The 27172-nt window shown below is 40.6% G+C and overlaps 1 protein-coding gene across 1 annotated transcript in view; it reads left to right on the top strand.

The window, feature by feature from the left end:
* Nucleotides 1-27172, top strand: part of lrrc4ca (leucine rich repeat containing 4C, genome duplicate a) — a 49855-nt gene that overhangs the window by 5579 nt on the left and 17104 nt on the right. The window contains exon 2 of the mRNA XM_071503170.1: nt 23874-23938. The gene's annotated coding sequence lies outside the window, so the exon portion shown is untranslated. The remainder of the gene's footprint in view (nt 1-23873; nt 23939-27172) is intronic.

The following is a 27172-nucleotide window of genomic DNA, read 5'->3' as shown; positions in this document are numbered from 1 at the left end:
CACCACTTGCCTTACATCACCCACCTTGCCAGTCGTGATGATGGTGTCTTTTCAATTTAGTAATCCTCACCTTCCTCTCTGCAGCCAGTTTCTCTTTCCTTGACCTCACTGGAATGTCACATGCTTGCTGTAATGACAGTGACAGCACCCGAGGTAGGACTGGTGTGACGGTTCCGCTAATAACAACTTGCATGAGTACAGTGCAAATACTCACGAACATTCTTTCATGCACACAGACGTGCACACATTAACAGAAATTATACATACAGTATGCAGCACAGAGGGCTGATTCTTCCTGTCTTCGGGGCACCCGGGTAACATCTATTTAAAGTGATACTGGCCCAGGCCACCACATTAATTCCTGCTGCTAAATTAAAAGGTTAAATGGGCTGGAAAGGGGAGCAGGCTATCTCCTACTGTCTACTTTTATTTTTTCCAGATTGTGCCTCATGGAGGTAAGCTCTTGAAGTCCACCTTAGAAAAAAAAAAGCACAGCAGAATAATTAAAAAAAAAAAAAAATTGGCAAAACAAGGCATAGTAAACTCAAGGCATAGTAGGAAAAAAAAGATCTTCCTCTCAAGTGCTGCCTTCTCAATATTTTGTTCTAGACAGTGGAATTTAAAGTGAGCTGAGCGTGCTCGGTGCAGCGTGCTCTAAATACTCAAAGTTAAAATCATTTGAACTGGAGAGATGCCCTTCAAACAGGTTTTTAGTGGTCGCATAGCAACAGAGCCATGACTACTGCATCGCCTGGCAGCTTATGAGGTGCTAGCTAAAATATAGGTTGTCAATGGACACCAGCCTTCAGTGACAAAAGCAGCAAGAATCTGAATTTAATACTCTAGCCTGTTTTAAAATGCACAGAGTCTGAGAGGTGGTTCTTATCTAAGTTCATTAATGTGAGTTTTCTTCCCATGCAGCCTGTGTCATGTCAACCAAAATTAGCCACTGTAGAAGTAGACACAAGTAAGTGCATGTGCATGCAAGAGGATGCACTTCTTACATTTTAACTTTAAGTGTTGTTTTTGAGATGAAAAGAAAATGCCCTGTAGCTGTAATGGATACTTGACCCGTTAGAGTTGATGGGTTTCTCCCGGTGGATAAAAAGGATATCTTTCATAAAGGGTTTTTGTCCATGACAAATTGCAAGCTTTATCTGCAGGGGTAGTTACAAAGATTTTGTATCTTCTGCTATCCAATAAAGCAGAAATTACATTTTGACTGGGATCCACTTAATTTTCAGTACAGTTTCCTCAGGTGAAATAATCAAAATACAGGAAACCTGGAAGTAGGTTGAGCTGAAGGGCAAAAACATCAGTTGCAACCTTGCTGCTGTTGCAGAATGCATGAATCAATTAAAAAAAATTAAAAAGAAAAGGAAATGAAAAGTTCTGCCCTTTGAAAGCACATCACAAAGCTAATATTTAAAAGCAATGCATTTCAGTAGCCTTTATCAGGGTGTCACCCTGAGCTACACTGCACTAACACCGGCAATAGTAGACTAGTTTCATCATGCGGTGACTACTGAACAGGCAGCTACCCATTCTTTGGTTAAGAAAAAAAAAATCCCCATGCATGTGGTTATATGTATATTGTTCATGTAACATGAAAACTGAAATGGTAAAAAACTGTGGAAAACTGTGGTGTGTTATCTGCAGAGCTTAAATTTTTCAAAAACAGAGAGCTCATAATCAATAATGAATGAATAAACCATAATTTTTCTATACACTTGCTACATTAGTGTGCGTGTGTGTGTGTGTGCGCATGTGTGAAAGCGCATGCTTGTGCCCTCCTAAACCAGTGCCTTCTGCAGACCCAGGGGTGCAGAATGAGAGTCTGGGATGTGGACATCTGGGTGGAGCGTTGCCGTCTGTCTCCCAAATCTGCTTTTTTACTCATAAACCCAATCAGGCTGGCAATCAGATGGTAGCTCAGCTCAGCTTCACAGCGGGAGTCTGGTCCTGAGTCAAAGCCCCACAATACAGCACAGCGTGGTCACACCCCAGCTAGCAGTCACACATTCTCTGACTGTTGAGCTATATTACAGACATTGCATATTTGATCATGCCGAGGGAAAAAAAGCCCCCTGTGTCCATGACCACAGATTCTCACACCTATAAAGACACACCAGTAGGATAAATTGCAAAGAAACACATTTACTGTTAAACGTTTGACACACACAAAAACCTCATAGAAATACATGTTCTGTGCTTACAATCATTTATCTTTTTTTACTCATGAGTGCATTTTCATGTATGCGTACATGATTTGTGTGTTTATATATGCGTGTGTATGAATGTGAGTATTGGTGTCTTTGTGTATTTCTCTTGCTACCTACTCACTCACTTGCCCTGTTTGTCCCTGACCTTAATGTGTCACTCATTCTGGCACCTGCATGTAGGCAAGGCTGCCCTACTATGATAGTTTTGATCTGACAAGGATAGACTTACACTTGATTTAATCCAAGTTGTCTCTATGGAGTCTGCTGAGGTACCAGTGTGCTTCACTGCTCAGGTCAAGGCCTTGTGACAGGGGCTGTCAGTCCGCTCCTCCACCGCATGTGTGAGAGAGAAGAGAAATGCTTCAAGCTGCAGAAAGGCCTGGATGAATGGAGAGAGCACAAGCATGCCTGGTTAATGGGTAATCTCCCTCATACACAACAAGAATTAATCCTGAGCAAATGCTACCTCATGTAAAGAAATCCTTGCAGCTTGTCAAGATGACATGAAGAAAAGCTTTATTTTATAATTGATGACAGTTGAGTTTTAAAGCTCCAATGGTTCATGGTTCAAAAAATGTACTCAAAACGTACTCAGCTAATAAAGCTGCAGCGGTACTTATGGTTAAGATCATGGTTTGGGTACAGCTGTCCACAACGAATGGAAGTCAATGCCAAGTCCTAACAACGTTAGCAAAGATACTTACTACTATGTCCATTTGAGGCCTTGTTATATTTCATTTTCTTTTAGTGAATAAATAAACACAATTTAACCATTGACAGATACAGGTAGATTTCAAGGAAAAGTATTGTTACAGTTATATTCTATTAAGTCAAATGTATGCACTGCAAAAACTATGTAAGTAGAATAATGTTACAGAATATTAGGAATGGAAATCCAGTTGTACTTGTTTTGAGGATAAAAAGATTATTTAATGCTGACTAAGCAAGAGTAACTCACTGAGTTCAAATAAATCCCTCTTCCTTGTCTTCATTAGAATCGTTGTTTGGGTTGTTTTTAAGAAGCAACATGTTTGCTAAACATCCAACATGTCATCATCATCATCATCATCATCATCATCCTATCAATGCCAAAAAAAAAAGAAAAAAACTGCTTTAACAAGTCATTTTGTCTGCTACTGACTGCTAAAAGCCTTGTTTGCTAAGAACCTGCCAAATTGGTCAAATAATTTCCAATAGAATTCAATATTTTTCAAAAACTTTCTAGATTTCAGGCAGATTGCCTCAAAAAGCACTTGACCATACAAATTCTTGACACAAGATGACTTATTTTAAAAGGAAGTGGCTTGTACACTGGGGAATGATTTCAGAGTTCATGTTGGACACATGGGGGAAGAGAGGGCTAAATGCTTGTCCACACGACATAGACAAGTGTTTAATTCCCGGCAGTGATACTGTCAGCTTTGTTGTGAATTGTTTTTACCAGTGTTTGTGGGTGGGAAGCCCGTGAGGGATCAAGTTTTTGCTGCAATAGTGATTCCTTGATTAAACTGACTGCACAGAGGAGGGCCGGATCTGGCTAGGGCAGTGTGAACTTTTGTGAAAGAGGTGGATGACTTCATTACCAATTTTTCAGATTTGTCTTTGCACTTTTAAGCTTATAAACCTTAGCTTTAAGTCAGATAGTGTTTCGTGGTGGATAGAACTTTATATTTGCAGATTTTCAAGGAATCTTATCCAGTCATTTTGACTTGCCTGGATGGGAGATATTTGCTTGATAACATTACATAATATTTTGTTTGTTTATTGTAGATGATTTTATGCAGTGTGGAAGTCTGATGCTCAGGCATACTATTTCTTAATGTTTTTGAGTGATTATTCTCAAGCAGCCGTGACCTCTTAATCTAGTCAACCTATCTGTAGAAGAAGAGTCCTTGATATTTCATGTATGTGATTGTGTGGTTTGATCCTTCGCTGCTCTGGAGTCTGTCGTAGTGGTATAGTGATTATGTACAGTAACAGGGGAACATTCCCGGCTCTATGTTGACTGCTAATTGGGCTCCAGTGTAACAACTGTGTCATATTAATGACCCAGATCCAGCTCATTGTAATATTCATGAGGTGTGAGGATTGCCTTTTCTCTCCGGGACTGCGTGGTTCAGAGGTATATGAGTGTGTGTGAAAACAATATTGTTTGTATGTTGAAGCGGATGCGGGCGTGGGTGTAGGGAACAAAGGTTGATCACTGTGTACAGCTCTTCTTCAATTTATCCTTTTGTGTTCCTGAAAAGCGGTTATGGCGCTTGCGACCTCCTTTCTGTGATGTAGGTTTCCCTCTTTCCCAATGCCATTGAAATGAAAAGGTGTGTGTTGATTTAAATCTGCATCTGATCTGCGTGCAGTGTTGGAGGGTAATCGGCTCTCTTTGTGTCACATTGCGTTGAAAAAGAGACAAGGGAAAACAGACTTGAAACCAGGTGGTCTATGTTAAATCAGCCGTTTCAAAAGCAAATCCAGAATGAGCTGTTTTTGCAGGGGATGACAAAGCCCTATGGGAGACGTGTGTGTGTGTGTGTGTGTGTGTGTGTGTGTGTCTGTGTGTGTGTGTGTGTGTGTTTAGCACAGTGTGGACAGGTTAAAAGGGTCCTCTGTGTCTGATGAAACAGGTGGGACCCCTACAGTCACTGGCATGCAATCCTTCCTCTTCCTCCCCCCACCAGTGTGCTCTGCATTAGCATAACACTAATCTGAGCATAAAAGAGACTCAGATTCTTTCTGTACTCATTAGCTTCATCTCTAGGTGTGTCTTTATTCTGTAAAGGCCCTATCATGTCCACGACATCATACTGCATATTTCCCTGCTCTAAGGCACAATTCTACCGTGCTATTTCTTTTAGCGATGCTTGAATTGGAATGTGGCATTTTGTAGTTAAAAGAGGTCATATGAATGTGAGGTGTCCCTTACGGCTAAGAAGGTAAAACCACTTTAGTGAGGACGCAGAACAGAAACAAGTTCTTCCTATCATATTCTGGACAAGACCACAATGGACATCCCTGGTTGACTGATAAGACAGCATAAGGTCTTTTGAAGGACAAATGAAAGTGACATCCCGATTGCGGGATGCATAAGTCAGGAACGGCTGCCTCACCATGTCCTTATCGCTGTGGGTATTGAGGACCATCAACCACAAACTTCACCCTGCGCTGCACTTTCTATGTGACTCTAATTGGAATACTTCTTTTAGTTTCATTTCAGTGTTCAGTTTTGAAAGATGAACCTTAATGGCAAATTGTGTTTCCTAGTACAGAGTAAAACGATGCATACAAAAACAGGGGGTGTTACACTGGCTTCTGTCTTCCAAAGACAAATTAGATTTTAATGAAGAATGAAAGCGGCTCTGTGGAGTCTCTGGCATAACGTCAGATCCAGCACAGTAACTTTTGTGCAGCGATGAGGCATTCATTATAGCCAGTTAAGAATGGCAGCTATCAATCTGTAAATGAGCTGTATAAGTCAAATAAATTATACCGCAAGTGCAGGAAGCACACCCATAAATGTCAAAAATGCAAATAGACTTCAGTGGATGGCTGGGCAAACAGGGGACATGTAGAGGAGGGGTTTTTTTTTTGTTTTTTTTTTACCCCAGATAGCTAGGATCCTCCATCCTCTCATTTAACGCGACAATGGAGGATTTCATCATTGTGAGGGAGAAGAGATTCACTGACTTAGGGGAGATCTAGTGTTCTCTGTGGTGAAATAAGAGGACAAATCTTCATAAGACTGTTCTGCCATTTTTGTACTCATTTGTTCCAACATCAAAGGATCAGCTGCATTGTGATTACAGCCTCTGTGAAGTGGACCCTAATCCAAATTAATTGATGGAGCAATGCTGGAACATGCTAACAAGAACTGTATTGTTTCGTATGCTTCAATGAGAAAGTCCAGCATTAATTTCTTGAAGTGGAATAATTTGTTTTCAAATGTTTTCAGTCGTCGTTACATTTGTCTGCCCACAGGATTTGCCTTTTAGTTGTTTCGTTTTTCAATATCAGCACTTTGTTGATACCCTGCTGTCATTGTCATTGCAACAGTAACACAACATGTAGAAAAGAATCTTAAAGACAGTGAATTCCTGTTGGTTACAAAGTTTATTAACATGACCTGTAACAACTAATAGAACCTCTCTGAGTATTGATTAAGGAAGGGTGTCTTTTAACAAAATTGTATCTTAACTTGAAAAAAGGAAGAATGTTTTATTTTTTATTTTACATGTTCTGCTTTTGAAAAATGTATCTCAGACATCAAACATCACCGGTATATGCTGGTCTAAGGCTGACTAGTAAGTCTTCTAACAGCAAGTCGCTGGGCACAATATCATTCACGCCACCTTGAAATGTTCCTTGAAGCAGAAGACTGTATTATTTCCATCGTAAATAACATTTAAAGCTCAACATTAAAAACAGTGATAGGGGAAGCTACCAATAAAAAATTATCCATCTCCCTTGTTTGAGAGCCACTGCTTTAATATGATCTGAGGGAGCAATGCACCCTAATTCACCTTTGTGGACCCTGGTAAGCATACTTTATTTTGGCACTGAATAGACAAATGACTAGGACTTCCTACAGGCACATTATTATCTCTTTTATTTGATTGTGAAATGTATTACCCACTTAGTTTAATGCCTCCCTCACCTTGAAAATGGGTTACTGGCCAAGAAGACAGCTGTGTGCTCCAAACGTCCAGTGTGCTTATCGTGGTTGCTGTGGCTTTTGGTGTGTCAGACCTGCTCGTGAACTCAGACAGCAAGTTAAGTCTGCTTGCCAGATGCCCACTAACCTGCTGTCGTGTGTGACATTGCAGTCCCACTTTCTCTAACTGCGTCTTTGGCTGTCATTCAGCTTCGTGGGACTGGGAAATCTTTCTCTCTCTCTCTCTCGTTCTACCTAATCAAGGAAGCTTCTGGCATAATGATGCTCCTGTTTCTGGACTTTGCAACAAATTAGCATTTTGAATGGCAGTTTGGATGCCATTTCTCGAATGCTAGAGGAAATTTGAGGAAACCTTCCTGAATAACCTCAAGGTGTTTGAAGAGAAAAATACAGACAGACAAATAAAGAAGGAGCTTGAGGGAGTGTGTTAAAATAGAGGATTATGCTTTGACATACCGTGGGGGGAGCCCTCCCCTTTTCAGTACAGCTGAGGTCCAATGTAATTTGCCATGTTTTAAGCTCAATGCCCAGGGGCGGTCACAGGATTTAAAGACCTTACAAAATGTGCTGGACCACATATGCTTATAAATATGTAAGAAAATGCAGGGTGTAACAGTGTAAGACTGAGAAAAAGAGGCCAACTTGGCTAACATACAGTCGGGTATCATTAGTACATAATCATTTATTATCCTATTTATGAATGTCAATGAGGATGTGTACTGAAAAAACAAAAAAAAAAAAAAATCCAAAAAAAAAAATCATTGAACTGTAGACAATGTAAACAATGGGAAAAGAAAATACTTCTCGAGTAAGCAACACATACCTTTAATTAGATTATTTATAACTAGTGTGTTCCAGCCCAGTCCTTACAACTCAATAGGTTATGTGGTGGCTTATCTATACTGTAAACTGTGGTGAACAGTGATCAACAGTGATTTTAATGTGTCAGGAGGAAATCAATTTAAACTAATCAGCTTCTTTTAGAAAATCAGGTTATTTTACTGTGAAATATTGGTGTCCGTGAGCCCTACCTATCATTCACCAGCTATTGTCAGTTAATGCACACTTTGGCAAGGCACTATAATGTTACTGTAATGGAGCTGCTTAGTGTTAAACAGTAGAGGACTGCAGTGCTGTGCATGAAGAAGGGGATGAAGTAAATGTTTAAAAAGAATCCGTTTCCACATGTATCAACCATCAATGTGTGTTTTTCTCAATACAAACCCAGAGTTGCAGCTCTTGCATTGAATAATTCAAATCTGTATCGTTCAATTCATAACATTCAAGTTTGTATTGCTTTTGTGCTGACTTGCATTATTTTAAAAGGTGTTCCTAATACTTCGTCTAGCCACTGAGGTCTCTCCACTCTCTCACTTTCTCTCTCCAAACTCTCTTGTCTCTGCTCTGTTAAACACTAAGTACTGTATCTTCCTCTTTCATCTCCTCTATCCTGCTTCAGATTTTTCTCTTTCACTAATCTCAATGTGCTTTATGCAAGGTAATTGGTTTAGAGAATTGTTTATCCACATCCTCCACATTTCTCAGCTCATGTGATGCTAAATCCGGTAACCTGTGTGCCTTCAATCACACAGCCATTCCAGGGGACTGACAATGCCCCGGCCGATTTCAGCTCTACTGTTCCCTTGGTAATGGGAAAGCTAAAGACGGTTGGCTGCTTTGCACAAACAAGGCAGGCTTGGGGGGGGAGCAAAGCTCCTCCAGAAAGCGAGCACATCAGCACTATTGTTAGCACATAGCGGGAGATTAGCACTGATGGCTGTATGTGAGCTAGCAGGCTTGGCTGGTGTTCTGTGTCGGATGCTAACCCAGCCCACCCCTGCTGCCGCTGCCACCATGTCACAATTAGCCAGAATAGCTGCAGACATGATTGCTCACCCTGGTGGCAATGCAGTCAGTCCATCCCCAATTACTGTGATATCACCACTCTGGAGATCATTATCGGTATAATGAATACTGCACCCGTTTTCACCTACTAGAGAATATGCTTTGCCAGAATTGGGAGATACATTATCCATTGTTCATTGCTCTGATTTCTGAGGCTAACAAGCTCACAACAGACACAGTTATCCAGGAGTGAGTCATCAACACAAGATGGTTCATAGTTGCTGAAATAGAAGACAACGCTGGAGCATAGGGAAGCAACAATATAGCAACTTAAACCTAGCTGCACCCTAAACGTCAAAGCTTGATTGCATGAACATTGTAGCCAGAGACAGAACATTGCAGTAGCAAATAACACACACCATGTTCCCACAGCCACACAAACACACACAGTTTTTCAGTGCCTCTGACTGATTACAGTGCATGATTAATTAGCAGACAGATTGCTAAACGGTGGTGAGCATGGTTTGATGTGCAGAGGTAAAGAGTAGACTCTCCATGGAATACAATTATGTCCTCTATGCCCTCCTCTCTCTCTCTCTCTCTCTCTCTCTCTCTCTCTCTCTTCCTCTCTCTCTGTCTCTCTCTTTTGCTCTTCATCCTTCTCTCCCATCTATTTCTTCCTCTCTTTCTATATTAAGCTCTTCTGGGTTAATCATTCCTAGAGGACGACAGCTACCACAGTGCCACAAAAAGTGACACACAGCTGTGTGCAGTCGGGTTCTTGTGCGCCCACTTCCAGTGATTACAGACCCTTTAAAGGATAAGCACAGATCTTACACTGCCACACTGTCTTCAGCACCATATACTTCAAAAGAGGTGGAGAGTTTTAACGCTTCGTCTTGGGCTCGTCTCATTTGCACAGAACCAATTCACTTGACCTTATTCCTCATTTATCCTTATATTTGCCTGTCCTTTCACTTTGGTGCCACAAGAGGGTTTTCTAATCTTCATCTTATTATATTGCATTCCTTCACCTCTCCTAACATCCTTGCACCCTATTTTGCTCTGCTGTGTCGTGGGCCCAGTGGGAGGCGAGTGCTCTAATTCATTTGTTTGCATATGGGGGATATGTCCAGCTCTGATGGATGGCTTTGGCTCCTGCAGTCCCTCAGTAGCTCTGGGTTTACAATAGAATTTGTTTTGAGTCTCTCAAAGGGCCACATCCTCAAATAGAGAGAGATAAATAAAACACCCACACACACATACAGTACGACATACTCACATGCAGTTCCCCTGCTATAACCACACAGAGATATGCGCACACACAGGACTGATAACACATGTCTACATACAAATAATAACACACGTGAATATACTGTATGCATTATTCACCAATGCCTACACATGCAGTACATGAATAAAATAAGGAAAAGCTGCATAAAAAATGAGTTATGGTGAGGCCATTTAAGTCTTCTGATGTCCTCACATAAAATCAGTGGTTGCCAGTAATCGTTTAGTCTGCTCCATGTCCAAATTAGTCTGCATGGTGACTCTCTTAATCAATGTGGTTGCAAACTGTGATGTGATGTGACTGCTAACATGGAATCTCTCTCTGTCTCTCTCCCTCTCTTTCACGCACACACACACACACACACACACACACACACACACATACACACTCCCGAGGTCTCCAGCTAAAGTTAAATGTCTGCCAGCTGAGCGTGTCCCTCAGTCAGGCTTTTGTTCGTCTCCAGCTGAAGCTCTGTAATTTGTCCGCCAGTAATTTGTCAGCAAAGAAGGTTTACGGTTTCCAAATTTGTCAGACTTCCTGTGTAAAAGCACACGCTTTGAATTTTTCATCATTTTACATTTTGAAAGCCAATAATTTGTGTGTTTTAACAAAGAGACGGAGCCTATCTGTGCCAAGACCTGATAAACACACTAGAATCTATACCGCCTCTGTGTCCATTCCCAAAAACGTGTGCGTGGTTGTGTGGTTGTGTCTGTTGGGTCTCTTCACATGTGCGGTACGTAAAAATTCATTACTGGCTGAAGTTGCAGTCTGTGACGATGCGTTGGTGCAGACGCAGCTCCAAGTGCTGTGTACAGCTTATAGCTCTGGCATTATATGTAATAGGATATGTGTTCAAGTTGAAACTGAAACAGCGCCTTGTCTCGTGAGCAAATCTGAAGCAAAGCTGTGTACTCTTCTGTTTTGATCCATGCTTTCTGAAGCCAAATTAAATTCACAACCACTCAGAACATTTTTCCACCTGTAAAACCGGAGAGGCCAAAATGTCCGTGACTCTGCAGGGTGAACGGCAGGCGTGTGACAGGGGAAATGTACTTCTTCGGTTCATTTCGCTTCTCCTCTCTCTCTCTCTCTCTTTCTCTCTCTCTCTCTCTCTCTCTCTCTCTCTCTCTCTCTCTCTCTTTGTCTCTCTATGGCTCTCTGCCTGACTCATTCTGAAAATAGAAAACAAAACCTGAGTACCCATTCTTGGACAGGGAGCACCAGTAGTATTGTGGGAGAGCATTCGCGCACTTGTTCTATTATTAAATCCTGGTTATGTAAACCACCAGGAGATGACACCAACGAATAATGATTCAACATATTTCAATTGTATAACAGGCCTATTCCGACAAGGAAGTCAGCAGTGGTGCGTGAGTGTGAGAATGTAAAGGAGAAGGCTGCGTTGGCTGATTCATTTCCTGTTCATTGAAATTGATCCTTTGGTGGCTGTGAGCATCAGTGGTAACATGCTTTCGAAGGTGATCTAAGTGTCTGTAAGTGGTATCTTCTCAGTTTAAAACTGAGTCATCTATAAATTATTTGTGACTGAAATGGATTTTTAGCTTGGTAATGTATATATTTGCTTCTTACGTAATCACAATCGCTCTTCTTAGAACTGATCAAAATCTGCCTTTCAACCACACCTCGCCAGAAGCTAGCCAGTTCAAGCTGTTAAATAGCATTTGACGATATCATTTGGATGATTCATACACAATAAAATGAAGCCTCCCTCTGTCAGTCTGTGCAGTCTGGTATGACCAGTAGCTTGTGGTGGCTAATTTTAGCTAATATTATTGTAACCTGAGAAAAATATTGTGTGTAACTGACATTACTGAGTCAGTTTGTTGACCTTTTGACTTATCTCTTATTGTGCTACAGCTTCATTATAATTTAGCATTTACCATTATCCACATACAAGCCAACTGGGCTGCTGCTCAGAAAAAGAGTTATGTGGGCTCACTTATTGCAAAACCATTCTGTGTTTATGAGTTAGCACCACAGAGATTAAAGTGAGAGTACCAAGAACGGTCATGTTTGTTAGGACGGTACCCCATTTGGCTTGTTCCTATTTCTTTTTACTTTTAACTAATGTAAAGTAAAGGATGTAACCATATGTTACTGGTCACCATTACACTAAAAAGAGTAAATAAATGGATAGACAGACATATTAAAATAGCAAACGAGATTGACAAGTCCTCATACTAAAAGACAATAGGTCTTCAGCTTTAACCTTGAACCTTGTAGCCTACTGTATAATTGACAATGTAATCTCAACAAAGTTTTATGTTTGTCACAGATACCATTACAGAACTAAACTAAAACAATGCAAAAAAACAAAAACCAAAACACAAAACAACATGAACATATCATTTCTTATCTGCTTGGTGTATGTTTGAGGTACGGTTAAGTTTAGGGGGAAAATTGGTATAAGATGGGACCTCTGCAGTATTAAAATCAAGTGCTTTGTAGACCCAACTACTACCTACAGCATCCACATTATAAAAAATTCACCAGCGGTGTCATTGAGGTATCGAAGGAGCAAAGGTGGGTGTTCAGTTTGACCATCATGCAATAAAAAATGTTTTTTTGTTTTTTTCAGAATTTCAGGAAGTAAGATATAAAGACAAGCTGATCCTTATATTGCATGACCTTGCCTTAGTCACCTTGTCTTAATGTTCTTTAAATCTGATATTGAACCAACCCTTCCTGACCTTGGGAAAAAAAATTACAAACACAGCACCCATGTCACAAAATAAAAACAAATGTCATGATATATATTTAATATGCACATGTGAAAGAAAACAAGGACATTTCAACAGGTTTGTCTGTTACCTGTGACACCACAGTTATGGCCTGTTTCATCCTCTCATCTCACTTGCTCTTTAATTCTCTTGCTCTTATTTTGCTTAAGGCCCTGATATCTCCTGGATCATTGAATGCATCTTGATAATCTGTGTACAATCTTGTGATATACGTTTACATGCATCCACGACAATGGAGCAAAATCGTAAATTTGCGTGATAATTCTTGCAGACCCCATATTTAGTATTTAGTGGAACCGCTGTTACAAAGCAATATGCCTTGTGAAAGCGAGCAGAAGAATATAATAACCTCAGTTTTTTGTTCTGACTTGTTAAGTAACACACTGCCTTTTTTAGTCATGAGATGCCTTCAGCCATTTTATTTAAGCTCTCTATTGACAATTTACTGCAGCAGAGAAGACGAGTAGATTTAAATGAAAGGTTGCTCCTGGCGTTCCATCCAGATCTTCCTTCCACATATTTTTCAGTACAGTTCAGAATTTACACTGGGCACTTAAAATAGAGCGATAACACACTGGCAAATGGTAGTAACATTTTACACAGGTCATGTCGTGCCATGCCATCTGACCTGGCAGTTCTCCCAAAAAAAAAGAAATAGGGGAGAATCACAGCTGCTGTCTCGCACTTTCTCTCCCCTCCCTCTGTGTCTCGCTCGCTCTCAGACACACGTGTTACCCGATCTATCCAATCCACATGGGGGGGAACCATGATCTTAGTTATCATATTTAATTTGTCTCCCACTGTGTCTCTAGTGTTCTCAGCTGAATTGTCAAAGCGGTCTGATCTCTTCTGTGACATACAGTGTGTATCCCAACCAAGCCGGAAAGAGAACATGAGAGGAGAATGAGAAAAGCAACAGCACAAAGCTTTGTAACAAGTGTGACCAGCTCTCTGTTGTTTCATAAGATGTTTGAAGCAATGTTGATTGACAGTGTTATTCTATCATTGTAGGACCATGTGAAGGGGCTAATAGGGCTTACAGGTATGTATCAAACTATGATATGTGACTGGGTAGGTCTGACCATTAAGCACAAGACTGATTTTGTGAAATGCACATCTCTGAGCACGAGAAAACAGTGGCTCCAGTCCAGCACATGTGCAGTGTGAGAGCACACAGTGAACAGGAGCGAAGTGAGCAATGACCCATGTCGAGGTTCTGCTTCGATAATTAAAGTTCATTGCTTTTCCATTGCTCTTTTTTTTATTTATTTACTTATAGGGTAATTTAATTTGGCATGATGGGGACAAAAAAATAAAGTGCACTTTAGAGTCTAATTGATGCTGGTTTCTCCTCAGTGCTGCATCCTCAGCATTCTTCCTCTCCAACCAATGAAGTTAACTAGGTGGGGGATGGAGTACAGAGAAAGATAGAGTGGAGGGAGGAAGAGGAAGCAAGGGACAGGCAAAGGAAAGAAGAAATCATGCGGGGGGTGCAAATTTGATTTCTCCTACATCCATTGTTAGCTCGTGGCTTTGAGAGGCAGTGAAAGCAAAGTCCATTTTCTCGTTACTGTTGTGAGGGAGATTAGCAGAGACTAGGCTTGTTTCTATTTGAGGAATAATGACAAGTGTGTCTATACAAACCCTACTCTGCTCTTGCAGCAGGTCCTCCCCCTTCTGCTGCACACTTTCTCTCTCCCTCCATAGAAATGTAAAAGCATGTGATGGTTCATCATTCCACATCCTGTTTTTTATCCAGCTTATACAATTAGATAGCAGAGAAGGTTCATGCTGTGGCATGGCAGTCAGGATGTGGACAGAAGTCAGGTGGAAATGGCAAACTTTTGGGGTAGAGTGAGAATTCTTACACAGGAGCTCTGCTGCTGAGGAACGCTTTACTGTTGCAACAATGTCATCTTAATTACGTGCTTGCTGAAAAACTGCAGTGATACAAGGCCTGGATCCCTCCCTGGATGGTTGAAAGAGGAAGGGGTTGCCTCACGTTGGTCTGAAAGTATGAACTCCCTTGCATACTTTCTGCAGCACTCTTATTTTTAGTATCTTGACTTTTTGCAGCTATGGGGAACCTCCCAAATGACCTGAATATAAGGATGCTTTTGACACCTTTGTTCATTAAGAGAAATAGGGAGCAGAAAGGCAGCCTTTCATGGGCTCCCATGACAACAGCAGAATGCCTGGAACATGCCACAGAGAAGCAGCTTTACAAAGCTTATGTAGCTCCACTTCTCTCCCTCCCAATAATTCACTCTGGTCCTGGTGGAGTAAAGGTGTCAGCCAAGACATTCAGAGTGCCGGTTCATCCGAACAGAGAAATGGAATGATGAAAGGAAAACACCAGAGGGGATGGGGGAGGACAAGTGGCTCTTTTAATGACTCTGGAGTGTGATGGGAATGCTGTTAATGAGGAGGGCTGGGATAAGAAGCTATGCTTCCCACGTAGAGACCGACAAGCCTGGGAGGAGTCTGAAGAACAACTCGGCTCAGCTTGCATGGTGCAGATACAGCTGAGCAAAGCCAAGGAGAGCTCTGCAGACCACAGGAGTGTGGGATGAATAGAGTTTGACTGTGAGGCAGGCAAAGATGGCATCGAGAATGAGCAGCTCCTCTTTTTCTTCTCCTCTTCCCCCTTCTCCCATAGAGACAGTGGCAGCTCTCTGGTGAAGATCAGAAAGGTGGGAGATGGGAAGTGAGAGGGAGAGGGAAAAAGAAGGAGAAGAGAGAGACAGTAGCCCCAGGAGGGTACATCTCCAGTCAGTAATTCCACTGGGGCTCTCCCCAACGCTCTTAAGTTTCCATCTCCAGATGAAAAATAAATAACCTCTTCAGACGGCCTCCCTCTCCTCTGAGAAAGAAAAAAGAGCTTTCCCAAGAGCAGTTTTCACTTTCCATGTAGTTATCTCTCTGTCTTCCCTCTTTAAGTCAAGCCTCTTTAAGTTTTCATACACTGGCACATGTGCACTCTGGCCATATACAGTATGTAGGTGACCACAGCATGTTCATGCTGCATAGAGAAAGATGAAACAATATGCAATACTGTTTTATATTTCTAATAAATATTTTCTCGTTTAAGTCTTTTAATTTTTTTTCTGCTAACATATAAAGTAACCAAAATTCAGGAACAAACTGAACTCTTCCCCTGCAACATCTTTTTTGTCTTTATTGTTCACATTCAGATGACTCATATACTGAGTCCTGTCTGCTACAAGCCTGCGTTATCAGCTTTTGTCAAGGTACATAGTACAATACTGCTTTTGTACATGGAATAAAGAACATTTACTTATCTCTTCCTCAATGGAGCATTTGCTCCCTGTGCAAGCACGACTGGCAGAGCATAGCAGCTGGTGCTGCCAGGCACTGAAGCTAAAGGCTAGTCTGGCGCGAGATTGTTCTGGAAAATGCTGTAAGACGGATGGCCTCGTCAAGAGAGAGACTCATGGCCGATTGTGCATGACGAGTGCTCCCTGCTATCTGATTCTACTCCCTGGGCTTTCATGCAAAAAGCTGAGAAGAGGAAAGGATGTCTCTCGTGTGCACGTGTGTGTGTGTCTGTGTCTGATTGTCCACTTTGCACTTGTCAACACAAATACTTCATTATACATTCAGCATTATTTTTTTTTTAATAATAATAATAATTTTGCTGCGCCTGCTGGCACAAAACGGCCAATGTCATGCTCTGTTAATTTATTTGTTAATATTATAAATACTGTGAGAATGTCTAATACAATGTCTAATACAATGAATAATACATTCGCACAAATGTGCGAATGTATTATTCCAAATGTCTTGCATAGTCATCACAGCAGTTTTATAACTTGGCTCTGGACAGACACACATGGACACAAAAAATATATAGATGCTCACTTCCTCTCTTCTCCACTTTCTCTCTTTCTACCACTGCCTGCTTTTAGAATGATAATGTTCAGCATTATAATCTGGCCTTAATATTACCCCCTCTCTCTAGTTACATGTCAGCATTTCCTTTCTTAACTCTACTATCAACTTCAACTCCTGATACCTGTAATGAACACTCTGCTTAGCACTGATATCGTACTGTAAATCCGCTTAGGATCCCGAGCGTTGAGCCCAACAGGGAATGGGGTAGCTTCAGTCCTGTATGCTCACTCTCTTGCATGGTTCATACAGTAGCTGGAGCCCGCTGACAAGTCTTTTGTGTGGTTCTTGCACATCACAGTGAAATGTGTCCACAGGAATTTTCAGCGAGCTGGGTGAAGAATTGTCTCAGTATGTGCAAACAGACATGCGTGCACTAAGAGGCTATTGTACTGACTTATGTACAGCGTTTTTCCATGTTAGGCTGAGACAGAGAGAAAGGCTCACAGAACTTTGTTCATCTACGCACAAGCATGCCTACGTACTGTGCAGACAGTGGTGTAGACGCAAATGAACACACACACATTCACGTATAAAAACAAACACTAAAGTCTCAAGCCCTGCAGCTGTCTCTAGAGAATGTAATGTTCATTACACCATGCTATTTTGAAGCATTTGGTGAAGAAAAAATCTAAAGTTTATCCTGAGGGTAGAGTGAGAAAAAAGGTTATGGGAACATTAATAATCAATCCATTCTCCAAAATCTTGAATATATTTAGCTAAATCCATTGCAATATTCCTCACAGATGATGAGATTTGTAAACTAAGCACATGCACAGGGTGGCAAAAGACGGAAAGGCCACGGGGTCAGTAACATCAAAAGGGTTGATCCTTTGGGGAGCACAAATATACAATGTAATTGATGTTGCAGTCTTCCCATTAGGATTTAATATTGCCTTTGTACAAGTGGAAACACTTGCCTGATAGCAGCAGGAAAGGAGAGTCAGTTAAGCTTTATTTATTCAGGAAGTCACAGGAAGATCAGAATACAAAAGAGACCTGAGAACAAAACTCGTGCTCTGGGGATCACAGATACCCAAAGCAGATTACATTAGAATAAGTCAATTCATTTTTAATAACTTGCATCTAAATTGGACAACTTGACTGAATTGTAGCACCAGACAAAGACTCAGTCAGTGTCTAAAAAGGAAATGGAATGGTTCATCTTCTGGTGTGTGGAAATCCTCATGGAGACACTTAAGCCAGATGTTGACACTAGAGGGAAGGTCATAGGGTCGCCAAAAATATTAGGATGGATCCTCTGTGCAACATGAACATCCTTTGCTAATCTTGATTTAACAGCAGTGCTACACAAAAGGTCAAGAGAGGGTCGACAAAATCAACCTAAATCATTCACTGGAGATCGTCAATATCCATATTAAATGTCACGGCAATCTAGCCGGTAGTTACTGGGCCAAATGGTCAACCAACTGTAGTCGCTGTCAATAGCAGAGCGAAAAATAAACTGAATTGACAATACGTGTGCTTACACAGCAAACTATTAAATAATCTTACTGCCTTTGTTTTTAAATAAATTTCATCATAAAACAGTTTAATGTGACTATACCAAGAGGTCAGTTCCTGCATCAAATGGGACATGAGCTGAAGCATGCTATTTAATTCCTGAAGAAAAATCCAAATTAGTAACTTCTGAAGAAAGAACAGAAGCAGGGGAAGATTAGAGAATATCTGTCAAATATGTCAGTTTGCTCTATTCCTTTGACGGTGTTGCACACTAGCCACTTCAGCTACTGCTATGTCCATCACACTAGGAAATGAAATGAATTATCAAAAAGAACTTTCTTTTTTTTTCTTTCCCCCTTCATATTTCTTTCACCATCTCACACATTCGCCAAAAGATTTCTATGTACCACTTTACCTCCTGACCTCTCCCGCTCTCCCACTCCAAGCTTTTCATTTTTCAGCTTACATATTATCCTTTGCCATGTTCATCTTACCTCACAACGTTTCTCGTATTCTCTGTTTTTTGTTTTTAAGAGTGACCATGTCTCATTTTTCTCTCACACTTATTAATTAACAGGAATTGTAAGCAGAAGTCAGTTGTAGTTAGCTTCCTATTGTGCAATCTCAACTGGTTTGCATTACACATGCTGTTTGGCTAAGTGTGTTATGCCTCCAGTATCACCCTGTGTTAGCATGGCATCCATTCTCATGCATTTTTCTTCTTCAGGCGCTTTTGCCAGCCTTTCATATGAGAGCCAGACATTTTGAGGAAGAGATTTCATGTTGGTAATTTAGTCCCCCAAACCTCTCTCGTTCTCTCTCTCTCTGGAGCTAACCATGCAGTCCGTGCCTTTCATCTCCCCTACTTCTCCTCAGACTATCTTTTTGCCTGACTTTTCTCTCTCACTGTTTGAATGTAGTTGTTGTGTTCCTCTTTGCCTCCCTCTTAATGTTTCCCTCTTTATGTCACCCTTAATTCCTTTCTGAGTATAAACACCTTCATGTAATTCTCTCATTCCTAATGACAGGATCTCCATGAAACAGATCACAATGTCTTCGAAGATTTTAACGGCTTTGATTGGGCCAAACCAATTACCTCTCACATCATGACTAACTGACAGCTGGTGTGTATACTGGTGAAAACCTAAGAAAGTAGGGTGACTATGAATCCATTTCACAGCCAGATGAGTAGAGGGAACATTTCCTTGTCAAAAATAATTAATCAAAGAGACAAGGCTGGCCTGAGTGAAACCAAGAGGCAAAGGAATATGTTATGTGCAGTAAAACTGTTCTTATCACAGTTACTCTACCTTTTCTCCTCCTCTTCTTGTCTTTGTGACTCTATTTTATTCTATAGCCCAATATGTCAGCCTTTCTTCTCTACAGAACATATCTCATCCCTCCCCTTCTGCTTGAAATCTCTTCGGACTCCAAATGCTAATTCAGTCAGGCACTTAATCAGACATATTAATTCCATATCTCCCCTGATTGCACTAATTCCACTCTGCAATGAGTTTCTCTACAGCATCCCTCTGGTGCAGCAGAATCTTAAACTCTGGGGCTAAACCGAGGTCTGTGAAAGCAAATCTTCTAAACAAACAGCAGCATGTGTTGACAACACATATATGGCAAAGATAATATCTTATATGTTATGTCATATGTTATGCTGTCTGTATTCTATCATGTGTTGCTTTTATCCTTCAGCCTGACAGCCATTTCAATTCCACTGGACTTATAGACAGCCCTGTTTTGTGTCAGTCTGAAAGGAAGTGCATGAAGCCATCCTAAAAACAGACAAAATAAACAGACCTCATTTTGTGCCAGTTTGCCAATTCCAAAAAAAAAAAAAAAGGAAATCTGTCAAAAAATGCCCCCTGCCTCTGAATCACTCTGGCTAAGTGACACATTATCTGTCTGTATTTGAAGAAAGTCTGGTTGTCAGTGGCAGTGATTATTGACAGTAAATTCATTATGCTGTGGAGGCTGAAGTATTGCTGCACACGCACATGTGTCTGTGTGTGTGTGAATCTTTGTGGATCCCATGAATATAGTAAAACAAGCCCGCATACAAGCACACAGAGATAAACAGAATATGCCAGAAAAGCCTGTAAGCTCTCATATTGTCTACTCACAAACGTACATAGCTGAGACGTGTATTAATTAAAATCATATTAAAGTACTGATTTAGCCCCATTCTAATTTAATGAAGTCACAGATCATGTAATTGAGAGAATTACAAAATTGCATTCTTTGTTCCAGATAATTGTATTCCATCTTAATGCCTAGTTTAAAGTCCGTTAATTTGTTTTATCTCGTCACCATCGCCTTCCTTGGACTTATTTTTAATGGAAAATATTTCTTGGAATCCCTATTTGCATTTGCATTATGTCGACGCAAACCATAGAGATTTCATGGATCTTTTTAAACTTCTTGATATAACCTCTCTGTCTTTACCAGCAAAATCAGATATAACAGAACCAAGGCGTTTAATAACACAAGTATCCATCTATCTATCTATCTATGTAGTTTCTCACTGTCTGGTCACTTAGTGATTTGGCCTGGCGAGGGCCCTCTACATGGATGGATTTATCATTAGATAATGACAAATGGCAGGTGCAGCTGAGCTGATTTCAGCACTTACTGCTCCTTCGGGAGCCTGTACTCACCACACTGCAGACCACAGTGACCACCCCCACCCAAGATCCTAATTGAACGAGCGGCTGTGCAGCCAATTCATTCAGCCTGACATGCATTTCTGGTCATTTCCAGTCGGTGATGCAGTGTGACCTGCGGGTCAAAATATGCTGCGATCTAGAGCAGAAGGCACTGACATTACTCTTGATTTGTTTGACTACTATTTTTTCAGAGAAGGACTTTATCTCTGTGAGTTCATGGGAGATAAAGGGTGGAGAAAAAAATGGCTGAATAGATCTTTGATGTCCTGCAGACCCCTTAAAATACAACTAGACATTTCTGGACTGACTGATGTTGAAGATGTGATGAGATAATAAATGCTGCCCTGAGATTCATGCCAAATATAAGGTGGTAATAAAATATTTCTGGACATGTAATTACTTTATTTTAACTGCAGCAACATGATGTTTGGGATTCAAGAATGTGTTTCAAAAGGTAGTCATTCCAACCTGATGTGGCCGACACAGGGGATAGCCGGGGCCAAGCTGCTGTCTGTCTGCACTGGGTGTGACTTCTTAAAATCGCTGACAGTGGCAGTGACATGCTTATGAAAGTCATGTTGGTTGAACTGATGCAATCTGATGGTACTCGCAGCAGTTACAGTGTCACATATTTTTTTCTCCTTAATCTGAGATAAATGGTGGGGCTGCACATGAGCAAAAAGCTTATATCGCTATTATTTAAAATAAATAATTAATTTTGAATATTTTTGGGGAAAAAAAATGCAATGCCTGCAGTTTGTTCGCAAATGTTTTGCAGTGCCTGATCACAGCTGTGGCTGTTCCACCCTTATCCGTTAGTTAAAGAAAAGCCAAAGCACTGCATATGTACATAGAAAGACACAATGTTTCAGCTCTTTTCTCATCTTAGAAAGACTCAACCGCCACTGAAGTAGCAGATGTCTCTGACAGACCAGACTGTGTGCATGTTTAAGGTTGAGTATGGTTCTTTCTTCTTAATTAGAAAGAACGTACTGTACATCTTTGAGACACATTTTGAAAAACACAGACTAGAGACTCACTTTGAAAAACGTAATGATGCGTTGCGTTTTGTCAGAAAAGGATGAAAGCCGGGCAGTATTTTGTGCGTGTATGTGTGTGTGTGTGTGCGTGTGCGTGTGTGTTGCAATATTGATGTTGTTTATAATAACAACAATGATAATGATTACAACGGCAAAGCCCATATCCATCATTGCTATCATCTGCTTCGCGGGCATCATTTGTCAGTCTCAGTGAAGTTTCAGCAAAGGAGCATCAGATAGTTCTTACTATTCTGCACTTCTTGTTGTTTTACAGCATGCTCTGGTTATGTCAGTTGCATTACCAGGTCACCTTGTCAAGGTGTACAGTTTTACCAAGACAGCTTTTGAGCGAAAAAAAATTAATACAATTCTCTTACCATTATGCGTTCATGCACTGAATGTACACCATAGGAGCAGAATTTAATCCTGTAGATGTCTGGTGGTATTCTTTATTTGCTCTTACTGTCACCAAAGTGAAGTGATCCTTCTAACAAATGTTGTGTCTGTATCCACAGGCTGATATAGTAGCTTATTCCTCTGTGCCATAGAGCTTCATTATTGTCCAAAAACTATTTTAAAAAAACATCAGTGAGCCACACTGTTGCACTGGGTGACATGTTCCTTCATTTAGATGAACATGGGCACTGGAGTTTATTTTGAGTGAAACCACTATCCTGCTGCTGTAAATCTCACTAGAGCAGTACCCAACTCTTTTAGAACATTGTTTACATCCTCAGTAGGAACAAATGGGGTTCAGGCTTAGTGCATAAACACACTGGGAGATTTGGGAAGTAATGAGATACAGACTGATGCATTGTTGGCTCTGTTTTTTTCATGGGATTTGTTGAAAAAGAAATACAGAATATCACGCGCCGTATCCTTTTATTCACTGAAGTGAGGCTTGACTCTTTTAAAACTTGACCAGACTTCAGAGCAAAAAAAACTTTAGTCTCAAGTTTTCTGACCTGCAACAGCAGTAAAAAATGGATAGACAATGCCAGGCAGACCTATATACCTTGGATTTTCAATTATTGGGCCTCAGTTAAAAAAAAAAACAAGAAAAAAAAAAAAACGAGACGACTTGCAGTTTTCTTATGAACACTGTAACTTGACTCATCTCTATTGACCTGAGAATTGTCTTGTACTTTCACCCATTACCAACTGTCTCTTTAATATTAAGCCTTCTCTTCTACTCTGTTTGCCATCAGATGCACATTAGGCAGTCAGACATGTGTTTGCAACGTTTTTACGACCATTTGCCGCTGGTCATCCTGGATGTCATGCAACTTTAATGTGGAAACTGTATTCACTGGCAAAGCTGCATAAATGAGACAGAGACGGCAAAACCCTTATCTTAAAACAAAGTCTGGGGTCATGAAAGGCACACAAAATGATGTGGATCTAACACACACTTATTTGCACTCACAGTTCCTGCACTGCACTAATGGATGGCAGGCAAGATGGAGAGCTTTATCACCATTTGCCTTTGTCCCCAATAATTTATTCAGCAGGGTCTGTCCTCTGTGTTGTGTGTACGTGTCTTTGTGTGAGCAGGCTATGTACGTGTGAGTGTTTGTGAAGCTTTATGGCTCTGACTGTCCCCTTGTGCCTGGGGAATGAGCTCTTCTGACTTACAGTAACATACTGTAAACCCCCTCTTGTTAGATAGAGATTCTCAAAGGCCTTAAAATATCTGCATCAGCAGAGAGTGCTGAGGAAGTGGTTGAAAGGAAAACTAACAAGATGACTCAATGATTATTTAGAAACAGTAAAGAGAATTTTGAATTAGATGTACTCTGTCCTGGGGGTTTAAAAAAAAAATGCGTTTCTGGTAGCTGCGTAGATACATCATAATCTTTCCAAAACAGTGCATTATTTATGGGCTGTACTCCATGGAGCCCATGAGACACAGTGGCCACAAACTGCATCACAGTAAATATGTTATCTATTTTAAAGTATTCTTACAGTTTGCCTCGTCTTGTCTTTTCAGGGCCAGAGTTTGGAAGTTAACATGAGGATGACCAGAGCCCCTCGGAACTGTGATTGAATTGGCAGGTAAGAACTGAATTAGACAGAACCAGAATCCTGAGCTCTGTCAACTTTTTCCCTGGTGAAAAAGAAACTTGAGGAAAAGAAACACGGATAAAGACAAAAAGATACTCTTTGTGCTTGCCATATCAGAATTTTTGGTGACCAACCTGAACCCAGATTAAATGCCATGAGGTAAAAATAACAGACACATAATATTCAGCCATTTCTGAAGAAATATTAAGAGCTACGGAGACAGAAAGTAACTGTTTTTTCTTTCGGTGCACTCCCTGAAAATGGACCTTTTCAGCTAAAATAAATCATCCTTACTATCTGAGCAAACTACTGCAAGTACTTCAAGTATGGGGACCACAGCAAAGTCCAAAGGTGTGTAATTCTGGTGGATTGGAAACTATAAATCACCAGCATGTTTCTCTGTTGTCTGCCCCGTGAATGCTGGGATTACCCTCCAGAACCCTGTGATCATGAAAAGGATTTAGAGGGGAAAGTAAATGAATGGCTGAATGAACAGACTGTGTTCTACTTCTATTTATTTACTTTTTTATTTTTCCTAATTTATTTGAGCTATTTCACTGCTGAGCCACTGAATACTTTCTGAGCCATGTTATGTACCTTTTAAATCACCACATGTGATCCAATTTAGAGTGATATTCATTGGTCAGATAAATAACAGCATCAACAGCATCAGCATCAAGAAGAAGCAGCCATTGCCTCCTCCTAAATGTTTGGTTTCGAAATGTCATCACAGAAGTCCAGGCATGCTTTTATTGAGTAATTGGGCTACACTTCAGGAGGTGAAAGCCTGTTGTTCTTTCAGGTTTACCTTCGAAGTCTCTGTGCAATCCATAAAGACTGAATAATTTGTACATCTGTTGAGACCACACTTGGATTTATTTAGCAGCTTGTCTGCAGAATAATCATTTTAGAAATTGGGACATAATAAGGGAAAAATATTTGCACCATGGGGCGCATTGGATCCTTTGAAATAGCCTCTCTTTCTTTAGCTGGTTTGGGATCATGCAGAGCAATTATTGAACATAATGACTCCCACATGATGGCTAACTGTAGTGCTACACAAACACAACCATGATTAACAGGTGAGATTGTGGGTATATTGTGGGCATTCTTTGACTTCCCTTAGATGTAAACCCAGCTAGCTGAATCTATCAACTGCTATGAAACTATTTTAGACTTTTGTTGCTCTTTTAGTGTCTTCGTCAATAAGCCTTGGATACAAACTCTTTATCCAAGGCCACAATACTGACAAGTGTTGTGTGTAACAACTTTGTGAGTCTTTGCTGGGCCTTTGTCTCGACTTTGTTGATTTATTGGTAAGGCGATAGGTTTGCATTTTTTGGCTACAAAAAGTTCTGTTTCTGTTCTGTGTGTAGCAGATGCATATTTGGTACAGATTCATACGTACAGCTCATAAACCTCCAGCTCTCATTTTAGTAATGCTGAGTGCAATGGACTTTAAAAATAAGGCACTTATTTCACAAAAATACAAATGAATATTGGGTCTGTTACTGAAGGAGGTGTTTAGAGTTTGTTTGATTGATGGAAATGGACAGAGAGAGAGATTCAGTCTTATAGATTTTATTCAATCACAGCACAGCATTGAATGAGAAATGACATGCGGCTACTTTGATGCATGAGTAAGTCTGTGGGGAAAATGGAAAGAGAAGAACGATATAAAGTTACTGAAGTGGAAAAAATAAGAAGAACTTTATGACTCTCAGCAGTGTTTCTGTGCTGGTACCTCTACTCACATTGTAAAAAGTCTATTTTGACAAGACATTTCACCTTTTTGTCAGCCGATTCTTTTTTTTTTTTTCCAAAGGAGGCTGCTGGCCCACACACAGAATACGCCTCTGGTGTGAACATCTTTGCTGTAACTCATGCGTGTAACTTCCACTACATGTCTGCTCTACTTTTGGTGTGAACCACTGTTGCTGTGTCAGGGAGCTTTTACTTGCAACCACTTTTCCTCTAGGCTGATGATACTGTTTGTCTGTGTTGGCCATATGATGTCATAATGTTTGCGTCGATTATCCCCACCACAATAAATCATTCTGGAATTTTTTTTTTTTTAAAAGCTGATGCAGCAGCAAATCAGGCACTGACTCAAAGCTCACATATAAAAGTGTTGACTGTCAGACCTCTTTAAAAGCTAAATGGCATTAAACTTATTTGATATGACTCGCATGAATAGTTGCTTTTATGATTCACTTACATCAAAGCTTCTTTTCATGTGGTGTTTCTCTTATTTTATCCACCCTTTATATAAGTCCCAGTGGGGCAGGAGATGGGGTTTCTTCATGGAAATGATATTCATTTGAGGAATGGAATATTTCATTTTTCATTTTTATTTGCTCATAAATGCAGCAAACTTCAGAAAAGCAGTGACATACATATATAGATGTATGTATATAGAAAGTATTCATGCTCCTTCATACCTATTTTGTTATGTTTCAGCCTTATGCTGAAATTGTTTAAATTCATTTTCCCCTCATCAGTCTATGCTCAGTACCTCATAGTACCTAGCAGAATTTTCAGACATGTATTAAAAAGAAAAAAACTAAGATATCACATCAACATAAGTATTCACACCCTTTAGTTAGTGCTTATATAGCACCTTTGGCAACAGCTACAGCCTTGAGTCTTCTTGGGTTTGACCCAACAAGCTTTGCACACCTGGATTTGGGGATTTTCTGCTGTTCTCCTGTGTTCTTAAGCTCTGTCAGGTTGGATGGGGGACTGTTGGTGGACAGCCATTTCTAGGTCTCTCTAGAGATGTTTGACTGGGTTCAAGTCAGGGCTCTGGCTGAGTCACTCAAAGACATTCACAGAGTTGTCCCTGAGCCACTCAGCTTTCCCTCAACCCTGACCAATGTCCCTGTCCCTGTTGCTGGAAAACACACCCACGGAATGATGCTGCCACCATGCATCACTGCTGGGATGGTATTGGGCAGGTGATGAGCGGTTTCCTCCAGACATTACATTTAGAACTGGAGCGCTGAAGTGATGATTGGAAGTTTCTCCCATTTCTACACAGATGAGAGAACCCAGAGTGACCATCAAGTTCTTGATAACCTTTCTTACCAAAGCCCTTCTCCCCTGATTGCTCAGTTTGTCTGGGCAGCCAGCTGTCATGGTTGTTCCAAACTTCCTCCATTTAAGAATTATGGAGGACTCTTGGGAACCTTCAATGCAGCAGAAATGTTTTTTCTAGCTTTCCCC

The sequence above is a fragment of the Trachinotus anak genome, unplaced genomic scaffold (genome assembly GCF_046630095.1).
Source record: "Trachinotus anak isolate AG129_WGS33_773 ecotype Australia unplaced genomic scaffold, CSIRO_AGI_Tana_v1 ptg000002l, whole genome shotgun sequence".
Taxonomy (NCBI): Eukaryota; Metazoa; Chordata; class Actinopteri; order Carangiformes; family Carangidae; genus Trachinotus; species Trachinotus anak.
The sequence above is the reverse complement of the archived record's forward strand: the minus strand, read 5'-3'. Positions and strand labels throughout refer to the sequence as shown.